The sequence below is a fragment of the Macrotis lagotis genome, chromosome 2 (genome assembly GCF_037893015.1).
Source record: "Macrotis lagotis isolate mMagLag1 chromosome 2, bilby.v1.9.chrom.fasta, whole genome shotgun sequence".
Classification (NCBI taxonomy): Eukaryota; Metazoa; Chordata; class Mammalia; order Peramelemorphia; family Peramelidae; genus Macrotis; species Macrotis lagotis.
Window position 1 is genome coordinate 1,537,533 of NC_133659.1, and position 12,489 is coordinate 1,550,021.

Genomic DNA, 12,489 nt, shown 5'->3' on the forward strand with positions numbered 1-12,489 from the left:
GGAGTTAGGACCTGGAATTTAGTCCTTCTAATTCCATGAGCCCAATTGCTCTTTCCTTCACAACATGCTGCTGCTGCTATCAAGAAGACATACATTCTAATTGCAAAGTTTCAACCCAAGAGACTTAAAGATTCAAGTTTGTGCCTTTTTAAAACAGATCAATTCACTCTTGAAAATTACCCAATTTCTAATATGTCAGTTTTATTGTCTACTTTCCACATGTTTCCTTAATGTTGTGCCTTTACCACCTATCAGGGAATTATAAAATCATAAAAATAAACACAAGCAAGGCAGAGTCAAGATGGTAAAGTACAGGCAGCATCCCAACCAAATACTTTCAATAGATTCATCAAAACAACTTTAAAATAATGCTCCAAACAGAATTCTAGAGTAGCAGAATCAATGAAAAGTCAAAGAGAGACATTTTCCCAACCCAAGACGGTTTAGAAAGTCAGCAGGTGAGGTCAGGGAAAGAGCTAACCCTGATTGCAGTTCATACAGTGGCAGCATTAGGGATGAGTCTTGGTGGTGGCTTTGAAATTCGTAGCAACAGGGCAGCTGGAGTCAGGATGGACCTGAGTTCAAATCCCACCTTAGGTACTCAATAATTACCTAGCTCTATGACCTTGGGCAAGTCACTTAACCCCATTGTCTTAAATAAATAAACAACAATTAAATTAGAAATAGGTAGCAACAGCAGTAGCTTCAGAGCTTTCAGCCAATTAGGAAATCAGACAATTGACCTGAAAGAGATTACAGGGGACATTTTATTGTCATGGGATGTAAGGCCACGTTGTATTGTCCATATGCAGTTTTGGGATTAAAAGGCCTAGAGCTTGAAGGAGAATGGGGACCCTGAACCCAGTTCCAGGGCCAACAAGAGCTCTAGTACTTGCAGCTGCAGGAGAGCCGGGTGCTTTCCTGGGTGAAGACCAGAGCACGGTGAGGGCAGTGACCAAACTTCTCCATGGATCACACCACCTTGGCAGCACTTAAAACACACAAACTCAAAAAACAGATATCTTATTGTCTGATCTTGTTTTTTTCTTAGACTTTTTGTCTCTTCCTTAAGGATATGAGTTCTCTCTCATCACACTCAATTTGTACCAATGTACAACATGGAAACAAAGTAAAGACTGACAGTGTGCTTTCTGTGGGGGTGGGGGAGGGAAGTAAGATGGGGGGGGATTGTAAAATTCAAATAATATCTTTAATAAAAATAAATAAAAAAATGTACAAACTCCCAGAATTAGCTTTGAAAACAGCTGTATGAAAAACCTGAAGCCAGGGCCTGATTCCACCACTTATACCACCATTTACTCTGGGAACAGAGCCTAACTTTAACAAAGAGAGAAAAAGAAAAAATAGACCAAGAAAATGAGAAAACAACAGCAATAACAACAACAAAAGATCCTGGCCCTAAAAAGCCATTATGATTTCAGGGAAGATTAAGACACAAATTCAGAAGACATTAATATCAAAAAAGGTACAAAGTAAAGCCTCAAAGAAAAAAATGAGTTGCACACAAACCCAACAAGACTTATTGGAAGACTTCAAAAGAGATTTTAAAAATCAATTAAGAGGGAAAGGAAAAATTAGGGAAGAAATGAGAGTGATACAAGAAAACTATGAAAAGAGAATCTATATTGGCAAAACAGGCAAAAAATTCTGAAGAAATAATACCTTAAACAACAGAATTGACCAAATAGTATAAGTAGAAAAAAAACACCAAATAAAAGAATTCTTAAAAGAAAACACCAGAATTGGCCAAATTGAAAAATATGTTCAAAATCTAACTGAAGAAAATAATTCCATAAAAATTTGAATTTTACAAGTGGCTTCATAAGACATGAAAAAACAATAAAACAAGATCATAAGAATTAAAAAAGAAGAAAATGTGAAATATCTCAACAGAGAAATAATTGGAAATAGATCAAGAAAAAAATTATTTGTCTATCTGAAATCATGGTTAAAAAAAAAGAACCTAGCAATGGCTTTGATATCCTAGAACTAGAGTGTAAAACAGAGATGCAATGAATCCAACAATCACCACCTGAAAGAAATTCCCAAATGAAAACTGCCAGAAATATTATAGTCAAGTTCCAGAGCTCCCAAGTCAAGGATAAAATATTGCAAGCAACCAGGAAAAAATAATTTCAGTATCATAGAGTCACAGTCAGGATCATGTAAGATTTAGGAGCTTCTACATTAAGGGACCCAAGGGCTTAGAATATTATATTCTGGAAAACAAAGAACCTTCCAAGAAAAACTGAAAATAATCTTTCTGGGAAAAAAAGTTTTATTTAATGAAAGAGGACTTTTAAACATTCTTGATGAAAGGACCAGAGATGAGTAGAAAATTTGATATTGAAATGTAAGACCCAAGAGAAGCATGACAATGTAGATTTAGAAGGAATTTAATATGGTAAAACTGTTTACATGTCTGTAGGGGAGAATGATACTTGTAACTCCTTAGAACTTTATCATTATTATGACAGTTAAAAGGAGTATACATAAGACAGAGGGTGTAGGTGTGAGTTGACTATGATGGGATAATCTAAAAATACTCATGATGTAAGAAAGAAGGATGAAATGGGAGAAGGGAGAAGGCAAGGGAAGAATATGGAAAATTATCACATATAAAAGAGGTGTACAAGGATGAGTTCTTATAGTGGAGGGGAAAATGGGGAGATAGTGGGCAATACTTAAACTTCACTCTCATCAGAATTGGCTCAAAGAGTGAATGATATGCACATTCAATTAGATATAGAAACTTTCTTAAGCAAGGGTAGAGAAGGGCCTAAGAGAAAGAGGTGATAGAAGGGAGAGTGGATGAAAAAAAAGGCAGTGGTTAGAAGCAAAACAGATGACAGAGAGAGAGAGAGAGAGAGAGAGAGAGAGAGAGAGAGAGAGAGAGAGAGAGAGAGAGAGAGGCAGATAGACAAAAATAAAATAGAAGGTAATATAAGTTAGTAATCATAACTGTAAATATGAATGATATGAATGGGAGGAACTCACCCATAAAATAGAAGCAGATAACAGAATGGTTAAGTAAACAGAATCCAATAACATGTTTATAAGAAACATTATTGAAAAGAGAGACACACGTAGGGTTAAAATAAGGGATTGAAGAAGAATCTGTTATGCTTTAGATGAAGTAAAGAAAAATAAAAGGTCAGAGATAGCAATTATGATACCAAACAAAGCAAAAGCAGTAATCCATCTAATTAAAAGATGTAATCAGGGAAACATTTTGCTAAAAGGTACCAGAGTCAAAGATGTGTAATATCAATAATAACCATATATGCACCAAATGGCATAATATTCAACTTCTTAAATGAAAAGTTAAATTTGTTAGAGGAGGAAATAGATAGTAACACTGTATTAGTGGGAGTCCTCAACTTTCTCCTCTCAGAGTTAGATGAATCTAATCATAAAATAAATAATAAAGAAGTTAAGGGAATGAATAGAATTTTAGAAAAGTGAGATATAATAAACCTCTACAAAAAAGAACGAAAATAGAAAAGAGTATACCTTTTCCTCAGCTGTACGTGTACCATATCTTAGGACAAAAAAAACTTCATAAACGAATGCATCAAATCATGAATATTAAAAGTATTCTTTTCATACACAAGGTAGTAAAAAGCCATGGGAATGTATATTAAAATTATTGCAAATCAAATCATTTAATTCTAAAGAATGAGTGGGATAAAGAACAAATGATAGAAACAATCAATAAAGAGAATGACAGTAATGAGATAACATACCAAAATTTGTGGGATGTAGCCAAAGCAGTATATATATAAAAATTTATATCTTAAAACACTTATATCAATTAAATAAAGGGTAGACCAAATAATTGAGATGCAATTTTAAAAAAAACCCAGAAAAAATAAATTCTAAATCTCTAATACACATCAAAATAAAAATCTTGAACATCAAAGGAGAGATGAATAAAATTGAATGCAAAAATATCATTGAACTAATAAATAAAGTTAGGAACTGATTTTTATGAAAAAAAAACTAATAAAGAGGCAAAGCATTATTTGATTTGTTTTAAAGAAATAAAAAAGCAAATCAAATTGCCAGTATCAAAAATGAAAATGGTGAATGTACTAGCAATGAAGATGAAAATAAAATGAGTATTGGGATCTATTTTTGAACAATTATATGCCAATAAATTTATCAATCTAAGTGAAATGGATGAATAATTGCAAATATGAATTGTCCAGACTAACAGAAAAGGAAATAGAATAGTATAATAATATTCTATAGAATGCTCTAATGTAATGAATATCTCTATCTTAGAAAAGGAAATTGAAAAAACCGTTAATGATTCCTCCACAAAAAAGTTCTAGTATAAGATGGATTATTCTACAATACATTTAAAGAACAATTAATTTCTATAAAATCTAGTAGGAAGCATAGACAAAGAAGGAAGTCTATCTATCAGTATCTTTTTATGACATATATATGCCAACACCTTAATAGTTTTTCAAAAAGAAAACCAAAGTAGCTATACTTAGAAGGAAAGTAAGAAACTGGGGCAAAATTTTTACCACAAGTTTCTCCGACTAAGACCACATTTCTCAAATATTTAGTGACCTGAGTCAAATTTATAAGAACGAGTCATTTCTCAATTGAAAAATTGACCAAAGAATATGAGCAATTTTCAGAAGAATCAAAGTTATCTGGAGTCATATAAAAGTGCTCTAAATCACCATTGATTAGAGGAAGACAAATGAAAACAACTCCAAGTACCACCTATACCTATCAGATTGAATGACTTGATTAAAAATGGAAAATGACAAATTTGGGGTGATGTAAAAAAGCTTTCACCCTAATGTACTATTGGTACAGTTGTGAACTGGTCCAACCATTCTGGAGAATAATAATTTTGTATTCTATCTGAAAGTTATAAAACTGTGCATATGTTTTGATGTGGTAATATAAGTTTGTTTCCCAAAGAAATTTTAAAAATCCATAAAAGGGCATATATGTGCAAAAATGTTTATAACAGCTCTTTATGTGGTATTAAGGAATGAGAAATTGAGGCAATGCCTATCAATTGGGGAATGATTGAACAGTCTGTGGTATATGATTGTGATGGAATACTATTGTATTATAAGAAATGACAAGCAGGATGATTTCAGAAAAACCTGAAAGTCCTTTTTGATTCCATGCAAAGTAAAGTGACCAGAACCAGGATAACACTGTACAAAGTAACAGCAAAATGATTAACAACTATGAATTATTTTGCTTTTCTGATCACTACAATGATTCAAGAGAATTTTGGAAGAGTTGATGAAAAATACTATCTACTGATGGAATCTGAGTGCAGAATGAATCACTTTTTTTTCAAAATAGTTAATATGGAAATATGTTTTGCATGATTTCATATGTGTAATGATATATTTTCTCTGTCTTCTCAATGGTTGGGGCAGAGGCAGGAGAGAGAGACATTCAGACAGAGAGAGACAGAGACAGAGAGACTGAGACAGAGATTGAGACAGAGACAGAGACACAGAAACAGAGACAGAGAAAGTTAGATTAGAGACAGACAGAGAGATGGAGACAGAGAGAGAGAGACAGAGACTGACAGAGACAGAGAGGCAGAGAGAGACAAAGAGACAGAGAGGCAGAGGCAGAGCCAGAGGCAAAGCCAGAGCCAGATACAGAGAGATAGATGATAGATATAAAGATAGATGATAGATAGATAGATAGATAGATAGATAGATAGATAGATAGATAGATAGATAGATAGAGACAGAGACAGGGGGGAAATTCAGAACTCAAAATTTAGAAGGTCAAAGTAAATAAATAATACATATGAGAAAAAATAAACAAGTGCTGATATTTGCAATAGATTCTATAACTAGGTCCTTTGGGAGGAGAGGGATATTTAAATTAAAGACTAAAAGTCTTGATGGAGGTGACAAAGAAGATGAGGAGGAATAAAAGGATCATAGTATGTCAAATTGAGGGCAAGCCTTTGACTCTAGAAGACCCCACCTTTAACATATATTGCCACATAAATGACTACCTTACTCTCTCAATGCCTTCAGATATCTTACTGATGTTTACAAAGGCGTTGTTACTCTGTCTTGGTGAAGGGAATTTCCACACTAGGAGTCAATGAAACAACAGATTGGGACCAAAAATAACTCTAACTTGAGCTGAAAACAAATCCTCAAATACTAATTTTGGTTAATAATAATTCCCTCACCTTGGATAATTTTATTTTAAAATTAGCAGGTGATTTAAATCATCTCTATGTTTACAAAGAGTCTGAGATGAACTGCCAGAACACTCTAGCACTGGAAAATTGGAATACATGGCTTGGGGATAAGGAAGGATACTGAAAGGCTCTCTCTCTTTGGGAGTAGCCTCCACCATTCAGCAACAGTGATGTGTTGGTGGTCCCTTAGGAACACATAAACACTTGGCAGGGTTCAACCATTTGGCAAAGCTGCCTAGGAGCCCCCATGTTGTGCTCTCATTTCAAGCTGTCTCCCTCCCCTTAGCTGATCTTGATCATAAGTGCCCTACTGAAAATCCCTTAGTGTGGCTCTAAAAGCTTCGACAGGAGGATTAGGGGGAGGGTTGTGTGCAGTGGAATGGCCAACAAGAGAGTCAGGGACAAGAGAAGGTCAAATATGGAGAGCAGCTATGCACACAACTCAAAAGTTGGGAAAATTTGATGCAACTTCAAAAAGTTATAATGATTCACTGTTGCCATTTCGGCTTCTCTGCAGGTCAAAGGGGGGAACGTTGGGGATTTGACAATGTCTTAGGAAAGGAGTGATAAAAAATGACAGTTTTCTCTATGGAAACTCTCTCTACTTATTTTTTAAACTGTATTTTAAAAATACAGAAAAGTTCCACCAGCAATTTTGTAAAATAAAAAACAAAAATCACAAAACTGCTATGGGGATATCACTTAACAGGCTGCCTGAACAGCAGTAATGACAATAATGCCCCAAATACTCATATCTCATCAATAGCCTCATTCTTTTCAATGATTCAATCAATAGAGCAACAGACATTTTTGGGGAACCCTAGTGATATTTCAGTTACTCTGAAGGAGTGAGAAGAGAAATGGCAAAATGAGGGAGTTCTTATCTTTAGGAAACATATTCAAATGGGGTACCCAACAAATAACAGGGATTTTTGTGAGGGAAAGGAGCTTTTGTTTAGGCAAGTTTCAGGGATTGTGGATGGAGCCATTCAGAAGTACATAATATTCATGGAGTTCTTAGTATGGGGCTTGACATATTGTAGCCCCAATGGCTATAAGGCTAGAGGCTCCCATAGCCTCTTTATAGAAGATACGCAATCCCAGTCCTCTCTTCATTTACCGCCAACTGGTAATGGTTACACCCAATACCAAAATTCCTATTGTAGTGGAGATGGCTTCACTCCCTCCTCAATCCCTCAGTGGCTCCTGACCCTCTGATTGGAGGGATCCTGCCATTATGTCCCTTTAGAGAGGGTGCAAAGTTCCAGCCGTCTCTTCATTTTCTACCAGCTACTCTGCTTGGTTTTGACTTCGTCTTTATTATCATGCCCCTCTCCTAGTCCCATTTTTCAGTTTCTTTTTGTGTCTTGTCTTTCCTCATGACATTGTAAGCTCCTTGAGGGCAGGGATTAGCTTTCTTCTTTTAAATTTTATTTTACCATTGTTTAACAAGAAACTGGCATTCATCAGACTCTTAATAAATGTTCATTAAATCATAATATATGTCTGTTCCTGTCCCCTTCCTTAGATTGTCATGTGCTTCCCAGTAGCAATGATAATATTGATTGTTCCTTGAGCTAAAGGTGTTTGGGAGTGATAGTTTACCTGGGTAGATTACTGGCTGCTCATGCTGGCTAAGTCCTGTTGTCTTGGAGAGTCATTGGATGGGTGGAAGCTTTATATAGAATACAGTTCACCAACCATACCATATGACTCTTATCCAAGTCTGTCTGTGTTTGTTTGCCTCAAGCGATCCACCTTTTAACCCTCCGACTCCAAAGCTCTAACCAAATACTACCCTCCCTTTCCTCTGTGCCTTCTAGAATGCTTTTCCATGAGCAGCAGATTTGCCTTCAATCTAAATCATTTCCTGTCCCACCCTTCCATTTTCTAGCTATTTAGAAACATGACTTCCTTTGAGATGTACAAAGCCTCTCTGGCTTTCCGATACTAGCTACACCTTCACTCATTCTCCTCTGCTCAATGACCTAGGTCAGGGAGTTGGAATACTCCTTGCTCTCTACTGCCACTTCCAATTTCTTTCCCTCTCTCCATCACTAAGTAACCTCTCTTCCTTTGAGGTTCATGTTTTCCATATCTGCCAATCAAAATACTGGTGGTTGTTGTCAGCATACTTCCAGGTCATTCTACTTCCTTCTTCAGGTTTTCAGTACATGGCTCACAATTTTTCTCTCCTCTCTAGAGCCTGCCCTCCTTGTAGGAAATGTCAAGATTCATAATGACTCCCCCTCCAACAACCTAGGCCCCCCTTCTCTCCTCTGTCATTCCCCCCTCTAGTCAGGACCTCATTACTTCACACTTAGGCTATTGTAATAGCTGCTTTTAGGACTGTGTGTCCAATCTCTCCCCACTCCACTTCATCCTGCAGTCACAATAGGGAGTTTGTTAAAGCCCAGGTCTCCCCATGTAACCCTTCTGCTTAATGAACTCCAGTGGCTAGCTATTGCCTCCAGGATCACATGCTCTTCAACCCAATGACACTCACCTGGCTATTCCACAAATCAGATACCTCTTCTCCTTCTCTGAGCACTTTCTCTGGCTAGCTCCCTCTGCTCCCAATGCCTGAAATGTCCTCCCTTCTCATCTCTGTGGACTGGCTTCTGGTGAGTTCCAACTAAAATTTCATCATCAACATCCCCCACTCCCCAGTTCCTCTTTTTCCTCAATGCAATTAGTTTGTCCATATTGGTTTAATTGATGTCTCCCCTATTAGACTGAGCTTTTTGGGAGCCGGGGCTGACTTTTCCTTTTCTTTCTATCCTCAGTGCTTAGAACATTGCCTGTTAGTGGGAGGTACTTCCTAAGTGCTTGTTTCCTTTTTTCCTGGAACTACCAATCTGCAAACCAGTGTGTGTCTCCAGTATCTCTATGGCCATGAATAGAACTAAATTAATGTCAATCTAATGAGGTAATGCTCTAACAATTCAGGAACAGGCACTCCTCCGCCAATATGGATCACAGTTGTCAGACCATTTGTGTGAGGTATTGGTGACAAAACCATGTCTTATGATCAATGGGCCTGGGATGAGCTTTTCTGAATCTCCCTGGCCTGGTCCTTTAGTAAGAGATGCAAACCCCATCCTAGGCCTGATCACAATGCTCTCCCAGGTGGGTAAGTCTTCGTTTAATCAGGCTTATCTTTATGCCACAAGAGGGACATCTAAACAGTAATCCCCTAAAATGTACTCTGAGCAGAGTTTATATATATACATATATATATATCATATTTATTACATATTATGATATAGTTATTATGATTGATTATTTTGTTTATTTACTTATTTATTTTGTTTGATTCTTTATTTATTAAGTACCCAAGGGACAGGGTGACAGTGGACAAAAATCCTGACCTGAGAGCTAGGCAGAATGGATTCAATTTCTGACTCTGAGTACTACTGGCTGTGTTACCCTGGGTACATGCCATCTTTTAGGCTGCTGGACAGATCTCTAAGATTATAAGATGAAAAGTGTCAAAATGCATAATTAGATGGAGTTGCCCAAGAGTCCCTGGATATACTTTGTCTCTTCTTGAACAACCTGGAGAAGCAGAGCCACATAGTGAGAATGCCTTGCTCTTGGAATCTGGAAGCTAAAGGTTTAAATCCCCTTCAAAACACTTATGGATTATGTGACCCTAAGTCTCAGTTTCCTAATCTGTAAGATGAGGCAATTGGACTCAGGCACCTCTTAGGTCCTTTATAGCATTTATATCTCAATGAGAGGCAGCAAGTCATTTGTGGATTGAGAGCTGCGCTTCAGTCAAGTAGGCCTGAGTTACTAATCCGACCTTTGACAAGTCCTAGCAATGTGACTAGACAAGCTGCCCAAGCGGGGAGGTCCCCCTAGAGTGCTCTCTATGCCACAAGGATAACAGTTCCTCGGTACTCTCAGTATCTCTAGGCGGCCAATAGAGGAGGGGAGAAATACAGCAGTTGTTAAGGTGCAATTATGAGGACTTCATAATGAACAATAGAGAAGTCTAATGTGTACAAGTCAACAACTTCTGCTCTAAAAAAGGACACTGCAAGAAATTGGGGGGGAGGGATGTGGAAAGATCTAAGATTTTAGAAAAGTGAGAGGAAGTGGAGAAGGAGAAAAGCAATGAAAAGGAGACATAAGAATAAATCAATGAGGCCAAATGAAGATGAAAGGTAATGTGAACGTCTGAGAAAGCTTTCCAAAGAAAAAGCAGTAGAGAGAAGCTCACTAATTAGGGAGAGAGAGAAGTCCAAATAATCATTCAAAACTAGATGTGCTGTGAAATTTTAGTTTAAGAAGGATACTAACTTCAAAACAAGTGTGCATCATGAATGGACAGCCAATTAAGCCTGGGTATGGTAAATTCCACAATAATCAAGGGCAGCAAAGGCTGATTGGAGGCTGCACATTCATACAAGGACCATCCAACTGGTTAAATAGAGGTTTATTGGCATTGACAGCTTCTGGCACGGGCACCCCTGGGGGGGCAGTCAGCCCATCAGCCCCCAAATAACTACTGATGAGTTGGAGGGAGTTTGGGTTGCTGAGACTGAAATATGGGGAAAGTGAGGAAAAATAATAGGGGAGAGAGAGAAGGCATCTACCTCCAAGTAAACAAGGAAGAAATAGAAGAGATGAGGTTTTATTTTATCCTCTTCTTTTGCTAGCACAAGGATCTCACAAGGAAAGGAGATGGTCTTGAGAAATTGTAAATTTATTCTGGATGTGAAGGGAGCTTGCCTAATCATGATAACCACAGAAATTCAAATAATTGCATTAAAGGTCTAAGAGGTCATCTAATCCTAGGTTCTCGGGATTATAGACTTAGAGCAGGAAAGATCCTATCAACTATTAAATCCTTCCTCCTTATTGTAATAGATGAGAAACTTGAGGTCCATTTCCTTGGGATCTGGCACTTGCTTCTTTTTCCGTTAGATGGTACAGAGGCCAACTAATATTTTTATTCATCTCTTATTCATTTCCCAGGGCATTTTCCAGTTCTGATGTTCCAGTTTTTCCTGCAAATATTCAATTCCCCAAATCCACTCCTTTCTCTTATTTATGACAGGTGACATTTTTTTTTTTTACTATTATTATGTTTTTATCAATGTCTTTCTTTGGATCATTCCTAGTTTTCCACAGTCTTCTTTCGCGGAGAGACATCCCAATTGATTAATACATTGAAAAAGTCCAAAAGCATGGACAGTGTGCAACCTTGTGAGCCACCCCTTCCATAAAGGGGTAAAGTATATCTTCTCATATCTCTTCTTGCAAACCATGCTTAATCTGTATAATTTTGCCATATTCATATTTGACTCTCCAGAGTAGAAATCATATTCTTTTCTTGATGCTCAACTTCATTCTGCATCAGTTCATGTAGATATTTCGTTGCTTCTCTGTGCTCATCACACATCGTATCTTACAGTGTCATAATATTCCATTATATTCAAACACCACCTTTTATTTAGCCATTCTTCATTCATGGGTGTTTGTTTCCAGTTCTTTTCTATCTCAAAAAGTGCTGCTGTAATATTTTGGTGTATATGGCAACTTTCTTATTATCTATGGCTTTCTAAAAGTCTAAGAATGGAATTTCTGGGTCAAAGGCTATGAACATTTCCATCACTATTTACATAATTTCAAAAACACTTGCTCCAAATCACCAGTCCATCAACCATGCATCAGTGATCAGTGTGCTTCTCTTCGCACAAACCCTCCAATATTAAGTATTGTCATTTTCATTCCCCTTTGCCGATTTGCAAGGTATTGGTAATACTATTGCTAATGTTTTTGATATTCTTTCATGTTAGTTATATCAGCAGCTTCATTCTTCATGTACTCATTGATAGTTTGCAATTCTTCTTTTGAGAAGGAGCAGGTGCTTTTTTATTTTGTAATTGGTTTATATTGGTTTCAACCTGTAGTTCTGGACTTGTACACATCCCAGGTAAATAAAAATTATTCATTTCATTAATGAGTTTGTTGAGAATTAGCTATCCTGCAAGAATGTCCTGGGACTCTTGCCTTTGAAAATAGGAGGTGGTTTTAACTCCCTAGTCCTGGGAAGTATCTCTGGAGGAGACATGAAATGGGGACATCTGGCAATACTGGAGATGGGATCAGAGTGAGAGGAAAAAGTCTGGGATGATGAAGAGCAGCAAAGGAGAGTACTTAGGAGACAGGGACTTAGGAGAAGTAGCAGTGGTCATTCTCAGGTGACCACAGGCAGAGAACTTACCCCAGTTTTACAT

General features: G+C 37.1%; 1 protein-coding gene across 1 annotated transcript in view; it reads right to left on the bottom strand.

Moving 5' to 3' along the window:
* ST6GALNAC5 (ST6 N-acetylgalactosaminide alpha-2,6-sialyltransferase 5) overlaps positions 1–12,489 on the bottom strand; it is a 303,483-nt gene that overhangs the window by 254,932 nt on the left and 36,062 nt on the right. The window lies entirely within an intron of this gene.